At 44.6% G+C, this 26988-nt stretch overlaps 1 protein-coding gene across 2 annotated transcripts in view; it reads left to right on the top strand.

Moving 5' to 3' along the window:
• LOC135921341 (uncharacterized) overlaps nt 1-26988 on the top strand; it is a 1279318-nt gene that overhangs the window by 113468 nt on the left and 1138862 nt on the right. Inside the window, exon 2 of one of the 2 annotated variants that reach the window (XR_011508243.1) lies at nt 25779-25845. The exons of the other annotated variant lie outside the window; for it this stretch is intronic. The gene's annotated coding sequence lies outside the window, so the exon portion shown is untranslated. The remainder of the gene's footprint in view (nt 1-25778; nt 25846-26988) is intronic. 2 annotated transcript variants of the gene reach the window in all.

Consider the following 26988-nt stretch of genomic DNA (forward strand, 5'->3'; position numbering starts at 1 on the left):
AGGAGACAGGCGTACCGCAGGGTGGAGTACTGAGCTGTACGTTATTTATTGTTAAAATGAATTCCTTCCACACCGTATTACCTCGCATACTCTTCTATTCCGTGTATGTGGACGACGTACACCTAGGGTTCAGGTCAATCAATCTTAGCATTTGCTAGAGGCAGCTACAACTTGGCTTGAATATATTCTCAAGGTGGGCGGACGAGAATGGTTTCAAATTGAACCCCCAAAAGAGCACATGTGTCCTGTTTTCTGACAAGAGAAGTGTACTACCACAACCCGATATTAACCTTAATGGAGAAAGACTAACTGTTAGCCCTGAACACAAATTCTTAGGTGTTATCCTGGACAGAAAGCTTAACTTCGTCCCCCACTTAAAATAGCTTAAAGAAAAATGCTTCAAGACCATGAACCTCCTCAAGCTGCTCTCTCGAACAACCTGGGGCAGTGACAGGAAGTGTCTGCTGAGCCTGTATAAGAGTCTCGTACAATCACGCCTCGATTACGCAGCCGTGGTGTACCACTTCGCAACTGAGAGTGCGCTAAAGATTCTCGACCCAGTCCACAACCTCGGTATACGACTGGCAACAGGCGCCTTTAGAACTAGCCCTGTTGAAAGTTTGTACGTCGAGGCCAACGAATGGTCCTTACATCTACGCAGAACATTCTTAAGTTTTTCATACTACACTAAGGTAAAATCAGACACCGAGCATCCATGTCATTCCATTGTTAGCGACCTGTCCGCTGCCAGACTTTACAGTAACCGCCAACGTATTAGAACTCCTTTGAGCCTACGTTTGGAAGCAATGGCAGAAGAAACAAACATCGATCTCCCAGAAAATATCTTAATGCTTCCCACTCGCCTTCCACCGCCTTGGGAATGGCAGACCATGGAGTGCGATATCTCTTTTGTTGCAATAACGAAACATGCACCTGAGGCACATATACTACCACACTTCCTCGAACTCCAAGCGAAGTACTGCTGTGCCGAGTATTATGCAGATGCTTCTAAATCATCTGCTGGTGTCGCGTATGCAGCTCTTGGGCCAGTTTTTTCCACCTCCGGTACTCTAAATCCTAACACAAGTATTTTTACGGCTGAAGCGTACGCAGTACTCTCAGCCGTAAAGCACATCAGAAAAACAAATCTGAATAAGGCCATCATTCTCGCAGATTCATTAAGCGTAATAAGGGCCTTAATGAGTTTTCGAAAACATAAGAACCCTGTTTTTAATTAACTATACACACAACTATGCCTAGCATTAATGTACAACCAGAACATCATCCTATGTTGGGTACCTGGCCATAGAGGCATAAAAGGCAATGTAGCTGCTGACGAAAGTGCAACGTCAGTCACCTCTAATGAAACGGATATGAATAAACCTATATCAGCAAAAGAACTTAAGCCCTTCTTACGCAACAAACTGAGAAAGTACTGGCAGGACCAATGGGATAATGCAGTATTGAATAAGCTACACGTTATCAAGCCACAATTAGGGAACTGGATAACTGAAAAAACAACAAGACATAAGGAAGTGCTTCTGTGTAGATTAAGAATAGGACATACGTACGCCACTCACTCCTACCTTTTGACGGGAAGCGAACCACCGACATGTAGCAAATGTGGCAACAGGCTTACAGTTAGTCATGTTCTTATCCAATGCACTGAAATAGAGGCAGAAAGAAAAATGCACTTTCCCTCTGCTTATATCCAACACATACCGTTACATCCAGCATTGTTTCTTAGCAATGAACCCCTTTTAACTTTTCAATCACTATTCAACTTTTTATTTGAAACTGACACCCTAAATGTGATTTGGCCAGGCTACTTGTCGCACGGCCTCCACGTGGAGGTAGTAGCTGCAATGAAAACATTTTCTAGAGCACCTGCCTCCCAGCCCTTGCTTTCAAGGGTTTGCTGAGGCACTAGTGCTACAGATTTTACATAATTTACTGACCATCCCCATCTTGTGAAACATCTATTGTCATCGCAGAAACGATCAATCACAGTCATTTTTTCATATTATGTATATACTTGTATTTTACGCACTTTAGAGCAAATAAATTTTAGGCCCTTTTACAGCCACATCGCACCACATGCATATACTGCGCTTTTTAGCGCATATTTTAGGCCACTATACAGCCGTGTTTCATTACTCCCCGCAATTAACACCCATATATCATTCAGAAGTACAGACCATCGACTTGGCGCTCTTTGGTCACATCTGGCCCTTGCGCCAAAAAACCCTACTAATCAATCAATCAACCTTTGGATCTCCCACCGTGTACGAATATAATGTCCAATTAGCTGTATTCATCCTCCTGACTGTTCAGATAATGACGGGAACGGGCAGCCCGTGTGTCATTTCGGAAATTTTGGGGGGAGTACGCAGCAGAGCTCAAACGTTTTTCGACTTTTCTAGGTAAACGTACTCATTCACTCACTGTAGATGCTGACTGGCGATCCTAAACTCTTATTCCGTTGTTAGGCTATTGAGCTTTATCTTTGTCTCCTGCACAATAATCTTGAACCCCACTCTCACACTTTCTCTGTTCAGGCCCTCAATCGTTTCTTGCAGTTTGTCCCCAGTGTTGCTGAACAGGACAATTTGGTCTGCAAACCGAAGGTTGCTGATGTATTCGCCGTTGATCCTCTCTCCCAAACCTTCCCTGTCTAACAGTGTGAATACTTCTTCCAAGTATGCAGTGTACAGCACTGGGGAGATCTTGTCTTCTTGCCTGACCCCTTTCTTTATAGGCATCTTTCTACTTTCCTTGTGGACAATCAAGGTAGCTGTGGTCTTATTGTAGATGTTTTCTAAAATATTCACATACGCCTCATGTGCTCCTTGATTTCGTAATGCCTTCATGTCTACCGGTATCTCTACTGAATCAAATGCTTTTTCATAATCTATGAAAGCCATATGGAGAGGTTGATTGTACTTTGCAGATTTCTCGATTACTTGATTGGTGACATAGATGTGATCCGTTGCAGAGTATCCCTTCCTGAAGCCAGCCTGTTCTTTTGGTTTAGGGAAGTCATGTTGCCCTTATTCTATTATAATTTATCTGGGTGAATATTTGATAGAATACGGAAGTAAGCTAATGGGCCTATATTTTTTTCATTCTTTTTCGCTTCCTTTCTAGTGGATTGGTATAATGTCGGCATTCTTCCAGTTCTCTGGAATCCTTGAACTTGTGAGACATTTCGTATAAACGGCCACAAGCATTTCAAGCTTGACATCTCCTCCATCTTTGAATAGATCGACTTTTATTCCTCCTGCTGCCGCTTTTGGCCTATTCATCTCTTGTAAGGCCCTTCTAACGCCATCGCCAGTTATCGTAGCGGCTTCTGTACCCTGTTCATAACTACTTCGGGTAAAGGTAACATGGCTCGTCTGGGTGCTGTACAGGTCAGTATAGAAATCTTCCTCTACATTTACTATATCTTCGAAATTGCTGATGGTATTACTCTGCTTACCTTTCAGTGCGTGCCCTTGGCTTGTCGTATGCCAAGTTTCTTTCTCACTGATTTCATGCTTCTTTCATTTTTTACTATTCAGTCATTCTCAAGTTATTGTTTCGAACAAGCCTTACCTTCTCCTACTTGATCAGTTTTGACATTACCGCGACTTCTATTCTAAGCTCTTGATTTGGACACTTTACTTTTTGTGGTTTATTTATTAGGTCCTTCATTACTTTCGCGCGCTTACCTATTGGTTGCCTTGGTGCCTTACATTCCTCTTCAATTGCTGCTTCTGAAGCCAGCCTAGTTACGGTTTCATTCATTACTTCTTGTGACACCATCTCTCTGTTCTAAGGCAGCATATTTGTTCGCAAGCACCAGGTTGAATTAGTCTGCTTTGAACTTTACTGCGTCTATGTTGGCCTGTTTCTTCTTGGCTAATATTAATCTTTCTCCCTTCATATAAAGGTGAATTCTGGACTTAACTAACCTAGCCAAAAGCATGAACTCTGTTTCATTTCTTCTTTTTCCATTAGGGTGTTTCCAGGTCCACTTTCTGTTTCTACACTTGCTGAATAGCATAATCATTATAGGGAGCTTTTTTCTCTCCACGAATTACACCAACAACTCTCCTCGAGCGTTCCTAGAATCCATGCTGTAGTTGCCAATCGCTTGTTCACCAGCCTGTGCTTTCTTCACTTTTGCATTCAAGTCTCCCATGACGACAGTTTCATTGTGTTTGTTAAGTACTGTTAGGCTTTTGTGGATCAAACTAATATTTGTGCCCTAATGTGAATCAATAACCACTAATGCAAAGAACCTTTTTAATAAGAGACCAGGACATAGCGACTTATCATGAAATTAACTTACGCGTGTTCCAGGAATCGACTTATAAAGTGTGGACAGGGCTTGCTTTCACAGCTTATTGTAATATAATTGGCTCGCACAAAAAAAAGGAAAAAGAAAACAGATACACGATTTACATATGTGTAACAAAAACTACACAATAAATACCACTGTATGTGGTCCGTTCAAGGAGTACTGATACCTTGAAAAATACTCTTTTTTTTCAAGGTTTTAAATCTGCAGAGAGTGCCATGTGAAGTTTCATTCTTCTAGCGCCGCAAAAGACATCAGAGAACGGACAATACCTTAGTGCAGAAAAATGCCTTAGGAAATGAAAGCCACATTGTTTGTCTGACCATACCAAGAACCGACGCCGAAACTTTATTCTGCAGACAACCAAAGTTTGTGCAATGCAACGACGACACCCGGCGAGCTGTACGAAAACCGGTGCGACGTTGCATGGTGCACCGCAATCTGAATTGCTAATATGTTTCAGGCATGGTAGCGGCTGCACCTCTGCGACTTCGACGATATGGCGCTGGGCCAGACGCCTATTATTCCCCTCCTACCTCCCAGCTCTTAGGGTTCGCCGCCATTGTAAGGAAAAGGTGTGATGAAGAGAGAGCGAGAGTGTCAAGAAGGGGGGGGAGGATCTACCTTCGTTGCACCTGGCTGAAATACAAGACTGACATGAGAGCCCGAATTCCCTCGGTGGGTGTAGTCAGTGTAACCAGCATGTTTTATCGAATATTTTTTTTTACGACAGCTGGTCTCCCTATGCGTTTTCTCTTGCACATATATATATACATTGTGGCGCACATGTTGAGGTTTCTCTGAATTCTAGGTGAATAACTTAGCTTTGTGATTGTAGCGCTAGGAACTGAAGATACGTATCGCCGAGGAAAGAAGTTGCACAAAGCTCTCCTTCATGAACACGTGCGAAAATTAAGTTTCTGTCGGTAAGAAACTAAGAAAATGGTATTTTAGAGTTGGCGAAGCTCAGAGGAGAAAAAGACCTCATAGTCTCGAAAATGTGCACGCCGATAGATGGGTATCCTCAATGGCACTGCACTCTTTTGAGGATATTTGGAGTAGATGAATAAATAATGTTCGATCCACCCGAGGGAATCAGTCAGGCATTGTTAATATAGGTTGGCTCGCCACACATGGGAATGTTGGATCAATATTTCATTGAATGCACGGCTTCAATAACTTACGGTGAAATGGAAGTCCACGGCAGCAGTTGGTGGGGCACAAACAGGCAAGAATGTACGAACGTTAGCAGGAATGGGCAGCCGGCTTTCTACCTATCGGTGAGGGAGAGCAACATGTAACGAAAATGAGAGAGAAAGAAAATAACAGGTGGTAGATGCTTGGACGCACAAAAAAAAACCCTCCGCGTTGCGTTGTGCTCAGACAGTCGTTCATAGGCACCGCGATCTTACTGAAAATTGGTAATAAAGGCCTGAACAGTTGCACCAAGCACTCTCAGAGCTATCTTTTAGGGTCTGGATCGAAAAATTTTATACAAAATAGAAAGCGTTATCACTGACCTATGGTGGTAATATGGCTTCATTGTAGTAAGATAGAAATTAAGTAATAAAAATAGGCGGAACTTGGTTACCTAAAACAGCGCTGCGAAAATCAGGTAATACATTTTAACGTATCTTTTTGAGTAACAGGAACACTAGACGTGTAGAAAGTGCCACATTAGTGGCTATGGTGTTGTGCGCTGAGCTCAAGGTCGCGGGATTTAATCCCGGCCACAACGGCCAGATTTCAATTGGTGCGAAATGCCAAAACACTCGTGTACTTTGATCTAAGTGCACGTGGAATAAGCCCGGGTGGTCCAAATTATTCCGGAGGCTCCCACTACGGCGTGCCTCATAAACAGGTCGTGGTTTTGGCATGTCAAACTCCGTAACTTTCTCTTAAGGAGCCGCGTAAGATGAGATATTAAGCATTTGTGTTTTTGTGGTGTACCGCCTTCACCATTTGGATTTGACGTGTTGGGGTTGGTTAGCTCGAGTGGGGACCTACCTGGCTGGGCGCCATTTTCTTTTTTTCGTCGTGTCGCCAAGGCCATGGATATACACCGATGGTAGGTTGCTCGTTACGCGGTTTATGTTACCCCCCGTATTCTGAATGTGCCATGACTCCAGTAGTAGTCTTTTTCGCGAGTCCTTCTCTGTTTGAAAGGTGTGGTCAGCAAGGTCAATACACTTGCCCTCCCCCGTGCCTACCCCCCCCCCCCCCCACCGCCTTCCTTCAACGGCACTCTCGCGGGTCAAGTTCCCCCAGTATCGGTCATCCCAGCGGGCCAGCACCGCTGCAGCCCATCTAACCCTTTCGCCCCCCTCCTTCCCGTTTGTGAAGTGTCTCCTCACCTTTCATATTCTCCCCTCATTTTCACGAAAGACCCTTTAAAAGCTGCACACCGCCACCCTCGAAGAATACCCCCTGAAGAAAGAATCGGAGAGGCTCCAAAACATCGGGCTACTAAAATTCACTTATTTCGTTGGAGTCAGTCTGAAAGTCCTAATCAATTTGCCAACCAGACAGGTAATTCTGTCGAAATGTTTAGCTTGAGTACTGTATTACACCGACAATAGGAAGCATGGTAACGTAGCGAACGCAAGACTGGTTGTAAGAACGGCACTAAAAAAAGAAAGAGAGGGTGTCATGAGCTCGACAAAATTGGGGTTAGCAGCTTAACGTTATCCTAACATCAACGTGCGTTGACCGCAACGAAGTTGTATAAGAAAACCAATGGCGAAGCTGAGATGCAGCAAATAGGTTGTGCAGAGTTAGGGTAGCTGCGCTGGTCTGAATATTATCTAGGCCCTGCAAAAAGAAAAATAAATGGTAACAGTAAACAGGTAACAGTATACCTGCAGACGTTTCCACGCCAAGCGACATTCGTTAAAGTATGTGAAGTGTAAATTTTGTCTGTTGCGCGGTCTGTGCTTCTATTTTCAAATTTTAGTCTTTATTCCCCATACAAATCGAAGCATTTACCTAAGAAAATATATTTTCAGGAATACTTATAAACTTGTTTATTAAAGCAATCATAAGACCAATCAAGAAATGCAACGTGTCGGTGTAATTCGAAGATCCCCACCCTTATACCTGAACCCTTACAAGCACCTTTATACGTATACCTTGCTTTTGTCAGCCGATCTGGTCACCATGTTTCCAACCGCTGTCTTCAAAAAAGAGGAAAGGAAACTGAGAATATGTGCGTGAGTTGCTATATGAATCATCTCTATGTCACTATGACTTTGCAACCAAACACTGCTTGTTGGGTTAGACACACAAATACTGCGAGCTCCGATGGAAATAAGAAAGACACATAGATCGAGTACTTTCCTCGCAATGAACATTTGCTGAGAAATACGCATGGATATGCATCTTTATGGGATGTCCATGTTAAACCAACAAGGTCCAGCCAAACAAAATATCCCCTGACTCGTGCAGAAGCATTTTAAACGCATTACCGCGTACCTAATGGACTTGCGGAAAAGTGCCAGAAATGTCATCTCTTTCAAAGCTACGCCACAGCCTTGCTGCACGAAGTTACTACTTCTCTACTCTCTCCGCGACTTTGGTAATTTCTCGAGTTACCTGATCCGTGCTTGTTGTTTCCGCAAAGAAATCTTGGAACCTCGTTTCCCAAGATAACTTGAAGCACTACCTTTCGTCAATCCAACGTCTCCCTAGGCCAACGTGTTTTCCACCACCCCTGAGAAGGATTAAGCATACAATATAGATGGTCAATAAAGTTCACACATGAAGAGAGAGCGAGACAGAACTTTAATGGCTGAAAGATTGAGAGGTAAGATAGAGGTAATCTCAAGCTTCCTACTTTTCGATGAAGAGTAGCCTCAAGGACAGCCTTCCTCTGTGAAAGGTTTCAAACGTATACTTTCTTTGTCTCTTACCATGCTTCGCGGTTGTTCTGTCTTGTACAGAACTACTAGAGCTACTCGTCATTTGCCATTGTGTATGTGCGCAAATACACAACTCCAACAACAACGCATGTGTAACTGGGTATGTGCCACTAGGAATACGGTTATTTTTGGACAATCAGACAGAACCACTGCGAATAGATGCGTCGCAGGCAGCCCAGAAATTACCAAAACACTGGAGACAGCGAGATTCAGTAGCTTGTGCGCGACTGTTGCACTTCGCAAATACCTGGCATGATGCACCGTGCACTTTTGAACGTATCAATCGGCAATGAAACCTGCTTCGCTGAGAAAAATGTTTGCTTTGAAACGTAATTAACAATTATTATAACTAAAAAGGTACCTTGCGTACACCACCCACGAATTGACACCACCTTCTTTGCACGTTGTCTTTTTAATTTTGTTTCTCACATTGTGTTTGGCCGGTTCTCCGTTGGTTGTCATGTAGGAGTTTGTGCAACTGCGGTCGTAGAGCCGCCAGTAACGTAGTCTACTGGGAAGTCGGCAAGCAGCCGCATGACCAGGAACGTAGCGCTTTGTGCAAGTCGGTGCTAATGTGGTACTTCTGACATGAATGAACTTCATGGCCATAAGTCATAAGAGAAGCAACAAAATAGACCCTTGGTACTTCCGAAGGGTGGGACCAACCCGCTTGTTGAGCTTAGCTGTCGTTTCGTGCATCCGTTATTCAGTTTAGCATGCATCTGCAAAGGATTTGATTGTTTCTCGCATTCCTTGTGAACAAACCGCTATTTCTTGTGACCGACTGTGATCCTCGATCCCAAAGATCATATAGTTTATTACTAATCCACACGGTGGTATCGCTGTTACCATTGCTAAGGGGGGCCGTTCTCACCATTTTTCCTCGTTACAGCTAGCGTTTTGACAGCTGCACCTCTGGCGGAAGACGAAGGGGCTGCAGCTTAAAATAAACAAACCTTTAGTTCGTTTTAAGTTGCCGCTAGTTTACGAAACCCTCCATCTAGGGTTTCGCTAATGAGATTTTCTGGGCACTTATGAGTATAGTTCACCAGGTAACTTCAGTCGTGGTGGGACTTGGTGAGGATGAGCAAGTCAGCAGAAGACGCTAAAACCAAATGGTTGAAGACGCTGCGAACAAAGGTGCAGCAGCGTCTGCATCATCACCGTGACAGTACCACACACTGCACGAAGCTCCAAGCTGGGCCTTGAGGAAGCGGCGCCGGAAGTACCGGTTGGCTTCCGCGTACGAATGAGGCACGGTGGAATTACGAACGCCTCTGATAGGACTTAGTTCGGACATATTGCCAGAAGAAATCACTTCACCAAAATGTGCTAAATACATTCTTGGATAGCAACCGGGGCTGCTTCTTCACAAACATTCATTGGGACGAAAAAGGTATGGACTCTCAAGGCGCACTAAGGTCGTCGACACCATCGCCTCCGTTGACGTCCTCTCTCGCTGACGACGCATGCGCGGCTCGCACACAAATGGCTAGACTGCGTTTACAAACGCGCAGTGCGTTTGTCGGCGGATAAAATGACGAAGCAAAGTAGACTGACCCAACGCTCTCGGAACCAGCTGGAACCAAGCTCACCATCATGACAGCGCACAATCGCCCCGGTTGCGAAGCACAGGCAGCGTTCTGCCTTCCGCTGCCGGCATGACCATTGTGTCCACGCGCCCCATAAGCACGCTATTTTTTTCTTCTGAGCTGATCTGTTTATGCTTTTGCCTGAGCAGTAATAGTCGTGCTTGCGCAATTTTCATTATTTCATTGGGCCCTGGCTAAAGCGTAGCAGTTTTATGTGGGTTCCACCTCACGAACCATTGAGGGTGCAACACCAGCGGTGGGCTCAACTTTAGTTTAAACCACCATGTCCTGCATGCTGCGTTGTGCCAGTTTATGGCACTCGCGTATACTTAGAACAGCGCCCGAAGAGTTCAAGCACTGTACTTACCCTTCTATGGCTGACTATGCTTCGCACTTCAGGCGAAACTACCAGTTTTTATGTCATGATCACAACGTGGCGCTAAGTGACACACCGTTTCGCTAACGTTTTGCGTAACCCAGGGCAGATATTTGATGTTGTTTCTTTTTCCTCGTTGGCTTCGTGTTTCAGTCCTATGAACGCATTTACTCGTTTACGCTTTCGAAGAACATATCAGTACTAACCGATCTGGATAACCGATGAGTGCATTACTAGCAAGCCGTGAGAGAAACAGACTGTGCAAAGAGACATGGCAACAACACTGGAAGGCATGAACCAGGCAATACAAAAGAAAAGCGGTGGATCAATATATCAGCAGTTAACACAACCGGAAAAAGTGGGCCACCTCGCACACTCCAACGTAACGATCGTGGATGACGAAAAGGAGCCGAAACGGCGTTACCCTGAGGCACCGGCAACGCCCGCAAACAAGGTTACCAAACTAGGCGTTCAGCGACCGCCTATTGGTGGCCCGTGTGGCGGCTCGTTGAGGCGACAACCAGGGCGAATTCAATTACGCCCATTCGACTCGGCTGCTCTAGTGTACCTAATCGTGCTAGAGAATGGCACACTATGTGCTCAAGGGAGTTGCTAGATTTTTTTTTTTTTCGTTTCCTCTAGCAGGCTAAAAGGAAGCGTGATTACGATGCATTGCGATGGCGTCTACTCTACCTACTTTCTTGCAAGAAGCGCACCCCCTCACTTTGTTTACGGCTCGGTATCTTGCGCCTATTCCCAGGAAGAAAAATTATATTCAGGGGTTTCATGTGCCAGAAACGAGATATTATTATGAGGCACACCGTACTGAGGGACTCTGGAATAATTTTGACCACTCTGGGTTCCCTAACATGGACAGTGTTTTTTCGTTTTACACCTATTAAAATGCGCCCACTGCAGCCTGCATTCGCACCCTTACCCCAGGTTTAGCAGCGGAATACTGAAGCCACTGACCACCACGGCGCATGCGGGTGTTTTCAGGAACATATACGAAAGCATACATTCAGGGTACGTATTTTATATGTTGCAAATGCATCAGTCACCATGCGTCATCGTCGAGATTATAGAGGCTATTCCCAGCAGGGCGTTGAATCGGAACTGGCACGGGAAGTAGACCCGCAACCATATATCCCCGGTCTTAAACACATGACAGTACTGCATCTTATTCGGATACGGGTGCCACCATAACAAATGCCGCAGGTGTTGATCACGTTTCACTTGCGGAGAACGGCACATTCAACTAAAACATATGTTCTGGAAACTCCGAACGTAGGCCTCTTGGGGGCGCCCTCCGGAAGCTGTACTTTGGAGGCTGGGGCAATAAGTGTCTATAAGTACTTGCTCACATAAAGCATATATTTAACCCGTGAAGCCTTGTCGGTTTCGTGTGATCTGCTATACGAACACAAAAAGCTCTTTGCCTTCAGGCTTTACATTCAGGCTTTAAGTTTTACTAAAATCTCCATCGTATTTTTTGCCTTTCCTCTGTTTCAGTTCAGATTGAAAAGAACACGCCTAATCACTCGTTCATTTGTCCTCCGCTAGAAGTCCGTTCCACACGTTTGCCTTGCACCAATATTCGTCACGGCTACGGCACTGTTGTCTTGCAGCCTGCGTTCTCACCGGTTTTGTTCGTATTTTTTTATTTATTGTCACCGTGGCTGTCTATTTCTTAGCACCGTCTTCGTGGACATCCCTCCTTTCATTTTTGCCGATATGGTAAGAAGGAGGTGTTGCGCATGAATACTGAGTGACCCGTGTAACATGACTCATTGTGCCATGTTAGCCTCTTACGCACATGTTGACAGGGACCCTTAAACTATGATACCCTTGAACAATACTGAAATAATAAACAGGTACACTTATGCAAATATCCCAAGGAGAGAAAGAAAGCAGGCTAGCAGCTTTTTCCCAAAAGGGAAACGTGATGTAAATTAAGGAACAAATAAAAGAGAGATGAATAAACAACACGTCACGCCGCCACAAGCAGAGTGCCATCGTTACAGACTAAAGTCTGGAACCATGATTGGCAGGAGTTCTAGTGCAGCTTTCTGAGCCTCATGTCGAGTAAATCTCTACGAAGACAATATATATATATATATATATATATATATATATATATATATATATATATATATATATATATATATATATATATATATATATATATACAATTTTTGCTTTCCGGTATTTCTTAGAGGCTTGCTTTCAGTTGCCATGTGCGCTTAGTCTAGATTTGAACGCATATTCATTGAAAATTAGGAGGTACTGAAATAGCGACACGGACGCTAAATGTCTCGTTTGTTTAATTCATGGGACCATTCATGAACACACAGGATCTCAAAAGCACCTTCTATGTTGACATATTTTCGTGCTGACCCTAGACCGTTCATTTTAAGGGTTACAGTTTTGACAGGCAGTTAGTCTCAGCGAAGCTGGGCATAGTGACCCTTTAATTTTCCCCCCAGGAACTCGTTAGCACGTTGCAGGCTGTCTGACATCCGAAAAGAAAGTTAACTGCGAATAAGCCTTGTGAAATTTTTTTTTGTATCCACATGCCTGCATTCACGTGGATTTCTAAAGTGAGGCAACCAATATTGTGTTCATGTTGTTCTTTCAGTGCCCCTTTAGTTGCTTATCGTACATTAATTACTCTGCCTGGTACAAAAAAGATAGCATGCGTTCAAGTCGTTGTTCATGAATTTCGGCGTGTTTGAGGAAGACGTAGACGTTGAACCACTTCAATAAAAGCGCCTGAAAGTGTTATGTCGAGGACAAAATAATATCAACAGCACACGTTCGATTCAGAGTTGACAGAGAGCACGGTTCGTGAAGCACAAGAAGCCGGAGCAACGCGCAACAAGGTCCCAGAGGTGCATTTGGAACGCCGCTCGTTTTCAGGGGTTGAAGACCGGGTGAGATCTCCCTTATGACGCCCCACGTACGTAGCCTGACAGCCGATTCCAGCCGGAGAAAACATCCATCACAGTCGGGATGGCGAAGCTGGCAAAAATGAATGAGAGCGAAGACAGGAAGCGAGAGCTAAGCCGCCCCGATCAGCAAGGCTTTTGTATTTTTTTGCCCCTTTTGTTATATGTTAGTCCCTAGAAGGAACACGCTACTGACACCACGTCGTCGTTCTCTCCGCAGAGAAGGGGATATTTCGGCTCTGGGGCGTGGTTTCCACGTGGTCGCAGACAACGGAGCTGCTTCCGTGATAAGCCTGTCGTCGCGAAATGGGTGGTTTGTCGCCGAATCACCGCGAAGAAAGTTTCTCGCATCTGACCTGCCTTTACCCAAGTGTGGTTCGCGGGCCGTTCTTGATTCCTCGTCTCCAAGCCTTTATGTGCCTTTGTATAACATGTTGTTTTGTGTATTACATTAATTATTTTCTTTCACTTCATGTTCCACTTTGCAGACACACGCTTGAAACAAATGTTTATTTGCATCGCAAGAGCCGGGATTGTGCCGCTTACGTTGACTGGAGTAATTGAATGGATTGGGTATAAGACATTGTCGATAGGGTGGCCTCAGTTGCATTTTTTGGGTACTTTCTTGAGTTTTTACAGAAGCATCGCTCCTCCCAACTTTGTTTCCTGTGTGCTTATTCAAGGTATAAGAAATCACAAAACGTACCAGACTGTTTGCTCCTGACAGTAAAATGTATGCAATGCAGCAGCCGATAAGAAAGTACTCTTCCTCGTGTAAGTGTGTTTCATATGCACTTAACATCACGTTAATGTCCTTTAGAGTGTGTTGTCGCAATACATTGCCTAAAGGCTGCTCAATTATTGAGATTCAGTATGACAACTGTTTTAAGTTGAATTGGGAAACAATGCATTTGACTGCATATGCAAACGCACAAAAAAATTTACACATATCCCATGGCACAAGGAAATCAATGTTACATGAAGCATCGTGTAATGACGACAGGACGCGGTGTACAAATACAAAATACCATTACAATTGGACCAGACCATTGGACATTCAGCGCCATCATACCGCTCGCCGTCACGGGCTGCACACCTTAGTGACAATGGTGCTGGCATCACCGCCCTCAATTTCGACACTGATGGCGTAGTTGCTCCTGCAGAGAATATGTTTGTCCTCTCTAAACACCACGGTCATACAGCTGTAAAAGATTGCTCAAGCTGTGCGCTATCACGTAGGGTTTGAATTGCCGACCAGGACAATAGTTTCTTCAACTGCGTAGCTTTATTTCTGAGAAACCCATATCTGTTCCTTTTGTAATTTCATGCCACAAGAGAGGTGGATGTCAATATTTCCCTTTCATGAGCTTCATTCCACCTCGAAGGCTTCCGAAGAACTGATTTTTCAAACACCAGCATAGCTACACTTATCCGCAGTGATACCCAACACTCATATTTACGGACTACCGGGAGGCAGGCCGAAAGATCAAGCTGAATAAGTTACACAAAAACACTGCGAAGATCCCATTCAGTGCTATACTAATAACTTTCATATCATATTGATTCGTGGACAGGCTGGAGTGTCATGATAACAGAATTAACGTGCTCCACAGAGCTAAATATTTCTGAGCTAAATATATTCCACGTGCACATGTCCTTTAAACCATCCCAAAAATGTATTTAAGCAGCTAAGGCTTAACCACTTTGAATTCCCTCTGCAACATTTCTTACTTTCCCGCGAGACGCAAATGGAGCTTATAGCGCAAGCCAGCATCCTTGCCATGCCACGACAGAAGAGCGAAATTTTGCAATGCTAAGCGTGCACGACGTGTCCCTATTCGTATTAAGGGCGACGCCTCCACGACACTTGAGCAGCAACGAGTACACTGACAGCTGGAAGCCAGTATTGCCCTTGGGTTGGGGCTCACCGTGGATGGAGCGTATCTAACTCAAGGACCGCGCTACCTCTACCTTCCATATAAAACTTTTAATTCCTTAGCAGTCACAATGACAGCAAATTTGCGCCACTTAAAGTGAGGCAAAATTTCGAGTGAGAGAGAATGTCCAATGACACTGAACGTTCACTATTGAACATTCTTTCTCGTTTGACATCCACTCACATTGGACGTTCACGCCACAAGCAAGTGTGCTGCACCCAGTGCGCTGCGCGTTCTTGCCAGAATGTCCCACCATTTGGCCTGACCTCAACTAACGGCCCCAATCACAGCTGTGCATCCCGTTGGTTCTGGCCTAGCTGGCCCAAGCGACATCTGCGAAAGAGCATCATCATCTAGCAGCACATATCCAGAGACTGCTGGATTAGTTATACAAAAATGCATTGTAGTAATCATGCTGCGTCCATGACGACAAACAAACTCTCTGTTATCCTCCACTCTTTCACTTATATAACTACATCGCTGCTGTCAGACGCGACTCACAAGTGTCTGAAAGTGCTAGCTTTCATGGCAGGAAGGCTTGCAAGTTTGCTATTTTCTCATGCGATGCAAGTGTGCGTCGCCTTAATGGCAAAGCAAGACGTGGCTTCACTTGGGTCCCTAGTTCCACGCTGACTGTCGAACACGTACCACAGACGTATGGATGTCGGACGTACAAATGAAACTCATAGTGTGATCCAATAAATGCGTTACCAAAAAAAAAGTCGCAGTTTCGACTGAAAGGCGAAGAATCCATTGCGATAGAAATGTAGTGGACAGCTACACGAAGGAAAGTAGTTTTATCGGCGGTATAAACTTGGAAGTATTCGCCTACTCATTAAATTAACAAGCATGGTGTCAGCGCACGCAAGCAAATATGAACGCATCACGCTCGTGGAGCGCGGAAACTCGACATCAAAACGCTTGTGTCAGCAAGCGTGGCAGCTGCAGCGAGCGGAGTGGCCTTCGTGCGGTCTATCGCTTCAACGCTAGAGTGGCGATACACAACGCGCACAATAGTATGAGTGATTTGCAGATCCCTTTCTAAGTATCTGCGAATGGTTCAGAATCTTTCAAGATTTCCAGGATCAGGATTTCAAGGTTTCAAGGATCTGCAGAAATGGCCGCGCGCGGCCGTGCGAAGTACGCACGTATTGGAGAGCTGCAGCCACCGCCCCCCCCCTTCCCTCTCGCTCTACCCCCCCCTCCCCCGCTATCCTCGATATGTGGCGCGCGAGATTTAGCCGCGATTGCCAGTTACGCTTGTGCTCGGTCGCGAAATGCGCAGTTGCTGCTGCAGCACAACGCCGCCCCTCCCTCCATCCCTTCCATTACCCCACGGCCTTTCCTGTGACGAAAGACGACGCATTCGCTCTCCGCTTCTTTCACGTGCGCCAGATTGAGCCGCAATCCCCGGCTCCTTTTGCGTGCTTACAATCGCATACACAGCATAGGACGCGCTGCGACGATGTTATCGCCCTTGCAGTTTATACTGAACTCCATGGTGACGCCGATGGCGAAAATATGACTGCAGTGTTCATATAGCTGCTATCGCAATAAAATATGCTTCTTCACAGTCGCTGATAGCGTTTGAATGCGTGCTGCTCCATGCTCTTGCTCAGTGCGATGCACATGCAATAGTGGAACGTCTAGCTACCTTGACGTAGGTACGTCGGGCTGCTGAACATGGTCCTACAGTTCATGCACTTCAACGAACCTATTGTGACAATGGAAGATAATGTGAAGGATCACGACTAATAGATATTTTTCAAATCGCTGGCATTTTGTGATCGCAATGCGACCAATAACCCCACAAAGGGACTGGAGAAAGTTGAGAATGTATTAATAGAAACAGAATGCTTTGCGGGATATAGAAGTACTCTAGCTGGCTGCTTTGCTCCGATGGAAGGGGAAAATGAGGAAAGCGGTATGATGAGTAACGATGCAATAGGTGTATGCGTACAGTTGTGTCCGCTTATTTTTTTCTAATATTCAGTATAGATCGAAGCGGACCTGATAATTGTCTGCTTGCGTTTGTGATACGGAGTTTTTCCTCCGATCACTGGAAACAAGCCGACTATTACCACCGGCGCTTGCACAAGTTCAACAGCGAAATGCCACCTAACCTTAACCTTAAATGTCGTGACGCAAGCTGGTGTACTGAATGTGGTTTGGTGCTGCAATCAGGCTTGGCTATCAGCACCCTGTAGGTGAATAGAGCGACCCAAATTGCGAACGCTGCCATGAACCGGACACACTATCGACCGTATTCTGCGTATGCCCAACATATCTGTTCGAGCGATAGATTTCAGCCTCTTCTTTGGCAACGATGATTGCACGAACATTCTCGGTGGGCATTATTCTAGGTGCTTCTCCCAAGCCTAGATGTGCGAACACATCTAGTTGGGACAGAAAGCATGGATTGGTTTGTGGACATAACGTCATGGTTATTGGAACATCATGGTTATTGCCCGCATCCCCTCGGGCTTAGTAACTGTTTATCAATAAAGACTGAATCTTATCCCGAAATAGCTGTAGATTAAAGTTAACATATTTCATGTACTTTTACTGGGCTGCAAAGTTCCAAATACAAAAATGATTTTTTTGTCAAATTTGTAGCGTCACACTAATGGATCCGCATGACTGCAAAGACATGGAAAGAAATCTCCGCTCATTTTGTTATTGGTATTCAACCCACAATCTAAAAACACCTAAAATAGCGCTTTTAGTGATGCCTCATCAAAATATTCTGATTTCGCGTTTGTTTTTATTACCCTTTAAACCACGCTATGGCACAACATGCTCTCCCAGCCTCAACGATAGTTTCATTTTGTACCTGCTGCTAGTTACGTGCGCGCGATAGACACGCGAGTAACACTTTCCCACATTAAGAAACTGCGGCTTCTTCACGTTGACAGGCGCTGAAGGCGCCAGTTTTTTCCCAAGAAAACGTCGATCATTAGGAATTCCACAACAGCACCCTAGTGTAAAGCTTGCTCTCAAGTTAATTACTTCAGACATCGTCCTGTCGGCCAATAGCACCACCCGTTTTGCTGTTTCTAACAAGCCTGCGGGGCGTGCTTCTACTCAGAGGTGCATGGCGAGTTCTTAAGCACAGCTGGTTTTGCGCGAGGAAACCCCTGTAAGGTTCCACGTCAAGTGCAAGAGGCCTTCGCTGCGCTTTCCGTATAGAACGTGTAACACTTTCTCAAGAAAGAACCACGTGTCACCGTCTGACGTGCCACCGTCTGACGATGGCACGTCCCTCATAAGTTGGTAATTGTCGTCGCCAGCTTTCCCGCAACGTTTAATAGTCAAATGCAAAGGCGGAAAGTGTCACGAGTAACTTACCCAATAAAAAAAGAGGAACGCAAGAACACATTAACGCGGAAAGATTCAAAATTATAAGAATTTCGCCCGCATGAGCTTTTTAGCGAGGAAATCATCGGGTATTGCAAGCAATGTACTACAATACGCACGTAAGCTTTCTGCCAAAGGAAGGAAATTTAAAAAAGAGAGAGTATGTGCGAATCACAAATATTTATTAAACACCGTTGAAAGCAAGTTAAGAAATATGTGCATCAGTGATACAGAAAGGGTGAGTTGATGACCTGCCACAGATACTAGGAATAACGCAAGCAGCAACAAACACAGAAATATAATATATGGTCATTCTAACATTTCTTTTATAGTGCATTTGCTTTACCCTGTGCTCCGCTAAAGTTAACCAAGCTGGTTAAAGAAAAAAAAATACTAAGAGAACACGACGCAAGATACGATTATATGAAATACGGTGCTCGACTGTCAGAGGTGTGAAGACTGAGTACAATCTCTCGTATAATAGTACCTTGCATCGAGTCTTTTAAACCGATTTTTTTCTTTTATCAGCTTGACTAACTCGATCTGCGACACCTTATATATATAATGTTAAAACGCGTGTCTTTCGCAGCGTGTCCAATGTAACGGTGCATACGGGACGCCAATTAGTCGTTTTTATGTTAAGCCCTTCCTGGGCCACTTCAAGAATTGCCTGCATTCACCAGCTTTATTCCATAGCAGTCCAAGTAGATGGCGCATACATGTGTGTGTGTGTATATATATATATATATCAAGTACTACGAAAACAGCAATTATGGTGAAATAGTGTCTCAACATTGAGTATAGCCACGAACACTGGGTTTTCTCTTTCGTTGGGTATCGTTATTTTCACACGCGGCTTTTGATTACCCGGAAAAACCGGCGCCAAAGTTCTGAAATGCACTATGCATTACCGGGCTAGTGCAACATTTGTTTATCAAGCTTGATACGATGCATCTGGCAAACTCAGATGCATCGTAGCAAGCTCACGCTGCTCATGGCGCAGATTTCCCGCAAAGTACAGACAACTGTTCAAAGGCTGCAGCGTTAGTTCACCAATCACTGTCTTTCAAGTAAGCTGAAATAAAATAAAATGGAGAAGCTTTACGTGCTAGAACGATGATTATTCTGAGGTCCAAGGTAGTAGGGGACTCCCGACTGACTTGAATCGCGTGGCGTTCTTTAAAGTGCACCGAATGCATTGTGCACGGCCGGTTTTTTTTTTGTTTCTTTTTGCATTTCGCCCCTAACCCGCTGCGGTTGCTTAGTGGCTATGGTGCTGGGCTGCTAAGCGCGAGATCGTGGGATCAAATCCCTGCCACGGTAGCAGCATGTTGATAGAGCAGATATGCAAAAGCACCCGCGTACTTGCATGTATAGGTTTACCTTAAGGATCCCCAGGTGGTGCAAATTTGCAGAGTACCCCACTATGGCATGCCTCGTAATCAGATCTTAATTTGGGCAGGTAAAACCCGCTAATTTACATTTTTTTGAATTTAATTTCGCGCCACTCGAAATGAGGCTGCCGCGACCTGGATTTGATGCCGCGCCCTCGGCCTCAGAAATGCGACGTCAAAGCCGCTGCGACTCCAGAGCGGGTGCTTGCTCGACAGAAAGGCCCAAATGTGTTATCGTGTGACTCCCTATCAAGTGTGTGTGAGATTAAATTTAAATTGTCTTAAATTTAATTTAAATTTAATTTAAAAAGTGAGATTATATAGGGAGCCTTCTCCCTATCAACTGTGTGTGAGATTAAATTTTGTTAAAGTTTTTATGACGCTGCCTAACATTTCGCTGGAGCGCCCCTGCAAAATTCTGTCTCGCCCACCACAACGGACTCGGGCTGCCCCACAGGTGCGCCAATCTTCCCCAAATTATTACGCCGCTGATAAAGTTCAGTCGCCGAGTGCCATTCAATTCTTCACGTCTCCAAGAAGGAGGCTGCCCATGTCGATGGCTGCAGATGGCCCCTTTTGTGCGCGAGGCCACTGGCGATGTAGGAGCACCTAACGAACCTCATTCCCTGCCGACAAAGCCTCACCGGCAGCGCTGTGAGAGCAGAGAGAAAAGGGCGTTAACGCACGTCTCCCTGTGCTCTGTTAGAGAAGTTTTGCGGCGGACATCCCCTGCAATGGCTTTCCTTCTCCCATCCCGTTCCATCCTCCAATTGCCCCGAGGCGCACGTGTCCTTCGCACCTGGATCTCCTCGCCAGGCTAAAGGACCGTCAGCCACAAGAGGCGAAGGACCATTGATGATGCGCCCCGCTGCTCGGCCTTCATTACGTGGCCGCCATTTCTTTATTGTTCGGCCGATCTTCGCCGTTTATTTTTGCGCGCAGGTATTGGGAGTCTGGTATTTTTATTTTATTTACCGGTTGTTCTTTCCTTTTATTGGCCACTCATTTTCGTCAATACCAAAATCATCATTAACGTTAGTGCGCTGTTCCTCGTGATGGGGCTTTCTTAGATCGTCTCCGGTCCGGAAGCTATGAGAGGGACCGCCAATGATGAAAGAAATCAGCGGTATTGGGAAATGATTCCTCCGTGTTGCAGAGGAGGCAGAGAAACTACTTTAGGTTGACTTGACTCCACTGTTCAAGAAGCCTTGTTATGACGAAGTGCGCCCCCCCCCCCCTACGGACCAGAAATTTCGAGCGATAATTGGTTTTAATTATGCAGCCACAGCTTTGAGATGACTGCAGACATGTTAACAGTTGGACGACTCAAGTGTCACGCCTACAGTATTATTTACAAATGCCAGCAAATCTATACCCCTTCGTGAATCATCTCTTAAGTGACGTACGGCCGTTCGTGAAGACAGTGGTAGTGGCTCGTGACAAATTACAGCGTAGCACTGCGCCTCGCCGTGGCACTGCTAATTCGCCGGATGTGAACGTGAGTTGTGGAGAGGTAACTACGGAGTTCGAATGATTCCGAAATTATTACACATTTTCAAACTTCCGAAATGAAATTGGAATGGAATCGTGACAGCACTCCAACAGGTGGAATGGGAGCGTAATGGAAGCCTGACATTCAGGAATGGAGTTAGAATGGAATGCGCACGTATTAATTTAAAGCAAGATCACAAAAACTGGTGAATTTTCCAATTCGACTAATCTATAGTTCGCCAATTTATTGATTTCGTAGACATTACCTCGATGCAGGCTCTTTCAATGTATACCTATAAGTGACTACCTCTGCCAGGATGTATGCAAAGAATGTATTCTCCACAGTGTTCACCTATGAACACTTGGACGCCTTGTCTTGGTTACGAGGTTGATGTGTGTTGTTTGAAGACAGCAGCTTCTAGTATTCAAGAATGATTCAATTTACCCAGAGCATCCTTAACTTTCGAGGCCGCAAGCGACTACGCCAACAGTTTTACCTATGGAGTTTACGGTGATTTAGGACCCGCATTACGTGTTTTCGTGCACAGTCCAGTGTCCAGATGGCGCGATGACGGGCGCTAAGAGAAATGTGGTGGAAAATAGTGCGGGAAATGCGTTTAGCTTTACGTTATCATTAAATTCGCAGAATAGGCTTGGTAAATGCACGCATGGCGCGCACTGCAGTCTTATCTTACTGTTGGCTTTACTAAAATAAATATGGTTTGTGAAGAACGTTTCATCATCTAAATCAGTGAGAAAGAGTGCTTCTTTCTTCAAAGGTGGGTGGTAACCTAAGCCGTCAGTCCGGTTTCCTCTGCTGGTTCCCTGGTTTGATTCAGCCGCTTGTGATAGTCCTCAAAGTCCTTGGACTGCAAGCATGGCCGCCCTCGATTCTTGATGGTCCCGCCCTGCACTTTTGTCTTCGGTTCTTCATTCTCCGTCATAATTTTTCTTGATTGTTGGGTTCTTCAAGGTTATTGCACCCCATCAGAAAGTGGCAAAGGGTGCCTGATGCACCGCAATGTTGAGTATCATTCGCTGTTCTATAAGCAGGTCGCTGTGGCTTTGTGGTTCTCATTACTGTTCAGATGCTGATCTTTTCATCGGTACTTGTTATTTGATTAAATTGAGAAGAATTGCAATCACTGCTACTATCCCTTTGGTAAAAATCTGTGCAACGTATATAATACAGCTTACTGGGTTCCGGACTTTGTGCGTAAGGAGTGTAGTGGTGACAGCAGCAAAGCGTTCTCATTATTTGTGATACCACTATGATGAGATGGTCTGAAGACGACACAATAACGATGACGGCATTAAAGATGACCTCACAAGTGGCACCGTTGGTCTCATGAGTGTAACGGGAAGGGCAGACGGATGGGTGAACAAAAAAGAGCCATGTTGGAACTTTTTACTGGTGTAACAGTAAACACTCAAGCTTTAAACAGATTCATCAGCTGAGGTATTAGGTGTGATTCCATTCTTGAAGGGAATATGTCAGCTAGCGCGGCCAGGTGTACATATTGGGACAAGTATGGCCCAGAAAGAATCGAGGCTCAGATGTGGCACGTGTCGTGGTGAATGTCTACACATCGCATTTTTCGGGTTCTGGTTTCTTGTGGAATTATGTCCTCAATGGGAAAGCTTCGTTTGACGTAAGCTCAAGTCAGCGACAGTAACTTTAGTGAAGGAATAAACTGATTCAGGCGAAACAGTAAATATGGCTCAATCGCAGAATGTTATTCCATACCCACATTTTTAAAGAATGCTTGCGAACTTTGGACGATAACCAGATCAAAATGATTCGAAACCATATTGGGAAATTTCTTGAAGAAAATTAAATGCAGGTCTTTAATGCAATGTTTTATGCTAATGTTTAGTACAATATTTCACATTCGAAAATAGAGGTACTAGTGCAGAGTGTCTTGCAGCAAAGTTGTTACTATTCACTACTTACTCCTTTGCCATTCGGTTGCTGAAATTTCAGACGTGATACAGAATAAAAAACAAGACTAGCACTTGCGACATCAACTTTCAATATTTTCGAATTTATTGCTGTCAGATTGAATTCGAATGTTGACAGCTTCTCCTAAAAATGCTTTATTTGCACCAAATTTGACGGCTTTACTCATATATGCGGCCAGCGTAGCGCTTTTAAGGCGAACACCTTAGATATCTGTTTCAAGATCGCGTTGTGAGGTACAGAAAATCGGAGCGCTCGTGCCACTGCTCAAACGTTAGTCATTGCCTTCTTCTACATCGCTGCCACATTGATGCCGCTAATCATGCGAGCGAAAATGGGCGGTAAATAATATAGAGGTAATTACGGCCTCAAACCCACGACCTAGGGTGGGAGTCGAACCCAAGACATTTGGTGTTAATTAGCACGAAGTTGATTATTGTACACCTAATTAAGGTAGCTCTAATTAAGGCACTCCAACTCACAGCCGTTAGCGGAGAAACCAATACGAAGTAACCACGCATTCGAATTGGAAGGTAAAGTAATTTCATGGACTTCGTTTCAGCGCTCTAACTTTCGCCTTCACCCTCTTTGGCATATGCTAAAATGACTGTCATTTTTTTCCGTTGGTACGATAAATATCTTTTGGCATGATGAAATATCTAAAAGCTGACTATTTACACGGGGTTAATATTATAGCACGAAAACTACAAACGTAGGCGGGCATTAGGTATTATCTACATAAAACATAAGAACCTGAAATGACCTGAAGAGCAAAAGTATGTCATGAAAAGTACTAACTGAGGCTGAGTTAGTGGATGTCAAAGAACCCAAGTTTCTGATGAACAAATAAGACGCAATTACACGTGATGCGGCAGTGTGAATATTTGCCACAATTGAAAGCGTCTTCAAAGAAGCGTTGAAGTGGTTTCATCGGTTTGTCAGGCGACAAGCTTGAAGGCCATGGGCTTAGCAGTTTTGGAGCGAAAAAAGTCTCTGCGTAACTGAACCAAATGCAGTTATTCATTGAGGCGCGGTTTGTGTATCGTGTGGTTTTCAGTATGTTCTACTCCCCTCTGTAATGCTTCTGGCCCATATGGCAAATAATGAAAATAACAATAATAATTAATTAATAGATAAATAAATAAACGTTTAATGAGCATGGAAGACTGGAAGAGTATCTGATATACATCCTCATCGTCATGACCGCAAGAACATTTGGGAGAGGTCTGGTGCCTAAATTGAAACTAGATGAAATTTTTGTAAGCAGTTCAGAGGCGGATACGGTGTGATGCGGTACCATCCGTCGCGCAAGCTGAGGGTCTAGATGCTACTCAAGATGTGGGTCAGCAGCATACAACATTAACTCCTTGGTGCTTTCTGTGAACATGTTCGACAAAATTCCCTCTTGAGGTGTCGTAAGATTCGCTGCGTCAAAGTCTGGGTAATGGGAATAACTCCGGTTTCAGAATAGTCAAGAACCGCGTTTGCAAGCGCCTGCGTCCTTTCATATCTTTCGATGCCACATGCTCTTTTAAAAGAGGGAAGGTAACATGGACGTCTGTTTGTTTAGTGGGGTATTTTCATGACATGTAACGCCAATAAGGAATCACTGGGGATGACCCACTGTCTTGGCATTTTGCATCTACTTGCTAAAAATTTCCATGTACCAACTCAGTGAGTTTAACATCGTCGATGGCCAACTTTAAAGGAATCCACATTAGAATCACTTGTTGTTCAATTAAGGCTGACAAGAGCGTTAGCTGTGCAATACATGCAAAAGATTAGGAGTGGGAAACTTCGTCGTATATCTTCGCTAACCGCCTTTCAAAAACACAGTATTATGGCATTACTAAATTCGGAGCTATATTGTGTGGGATTATCATCCGTTTTAGTAATAATGGTAATTGATCGCTATGTTGTACATACCGATTCATTGCTTACTTTATTTCTAATACTAACAGCACTCCTTTCTCGCTTTGACCAGTTAAGTACTTATTCACGCTAGCAGCAAACGGAGCTACCGAAAACTTGTCGAATGAATAAAAATGCCAGCTTGGCTATGACGCGCGTGTAAGGGGCTTGTGCAGATACTCTGCTGTAAATGTACTAGCATCCGAAGCAACCAGCCGGACGCCATGTTAGGTAATAATATATTGAAACTGCAAGCCCCAAGACGGAGGCTTAGACGAATACCAAAGATCAGGGCTGTGGGGAGTGCACGATTTCCTCGAGGGCATGAGACGAGGCTTAAAGCTGCAGTCCCGCAGGAAAATATAAGTACATGCCGGAAGACTTCTCTGTGAGGACGAGCAGAGACGCCGAGGCAGGAGTGGCGGCTTTGCGTGCTGCCGGCAGCGCAAAAGAAGCCGTGTCACCCGACGGCTCGGCTCATTAGGCGACGCTTACAGTGTCAGCGGTGCCGATAACAAAAAAGAAAACGATCCTGTGCTGTTGCTTTCAGACGGCGTGCGGCCTGGAGGCATCCTACTAGTGAAGCATACTGACGCAAGCACTGGGAGTCTACGATGGTGAGCCGTGGAATTCTTTAGCGGTACCAGTATCCCGTTCTTACAGGTGACATAGTTTGGCGTTGACTCGCTCCTACAAATAATGGCAAGTCCAGAAGGAAAAAGAACAAGTAGCCATTGATTTTGGCATATCCTTCCTTTACAATAAAGGAAATAAAACGAGCACGCACTTCGCAAAGCTTGTGGCACTGAAGTGGTAGCAGTCATGACATTAAGCGGAACGTCATTAGCAAGGCTTAAAATTTCCGGTAGGATGTGCAAATTGAAGTTAGTGTCTGTATGATGTTGTCAGTGAAGTTGCTGCGAACAACGGCATACTCTTATTCCCGCAGCATAATTTCGTGCGCGAACCAATCAATTTACAGCCAAATGAATTTTCTGTACCTGCATATTTACAAGATGATACGCTGTATATATTTTTTCACTGTAGAGTTGCCATTTGAGTTCGCTTAATTCAATATTTTGGTTCATTTGACCTCAAGCACGGGTACCGACCGGCGCCCGTGTATTTCTACGTGCCAAAAGTTCTGTTCTTTACATGGTAAAATTTATTTTTGTTGGATAATTCGATATTGGCCTAGCAGCACACGCGCTTGCCTGACCACTGTGGCGACGCCAATAGTGAAGCCTTTCGTGACAGTGTCTTCCTTTGGTGGAGCTTGAGAGACAGTGAGAGTATTGAAGGCGAGTCATCATCACCTCTTTGAAAACACCTGTTTTCGGTCCGCACTAGGAAGATATTCAAGAGATAACCGCTGCTGGCAATGCCCGGTTACGGTATTTACCCTACTCTGTAACGCGCTTCCATTTCGTTTTTCAGAAAAATTGGGCCGAACATTGCATGCGCTGGGTACAACCCAATAGAAAACAAGACCTTCGCGACGCTTGTATATTTTAGGGCATAACATGTTTTTTCAGCGACAAAGATCATTTTTCAAAACATGAGGCAAAGCTGATTTTAGGGAACCGGTCACCAATGTGAAGCAAGCACATTTTTCTTCTATAGAATGACATGCGTGCAAGATTTTTACTTGGTTTGTAAGCTTTGATGCTACTTCTACATCAATTTGCTACTTCGGACCCATAAAAAGTGGACGCGCGGGATATTCGGGGCGCATATATATGTACATGTCATATACTGCT

This window comes from Dermacentor albipictus, chromosome 9, assembly GCF_038994185.2.
Source record: "Dermacentor albipictus isolate Rhodes 1998 colony chromosome 9, USDA_Dalb.pri_finalv2, whole genome shotgun sequence".
Lineage (NCBI taxonomy): Eukaryota > Metazoa > Arthropoda > Arachnida > Ixodida > Ixodidae > Dermacentor > Dermacentor albipictus.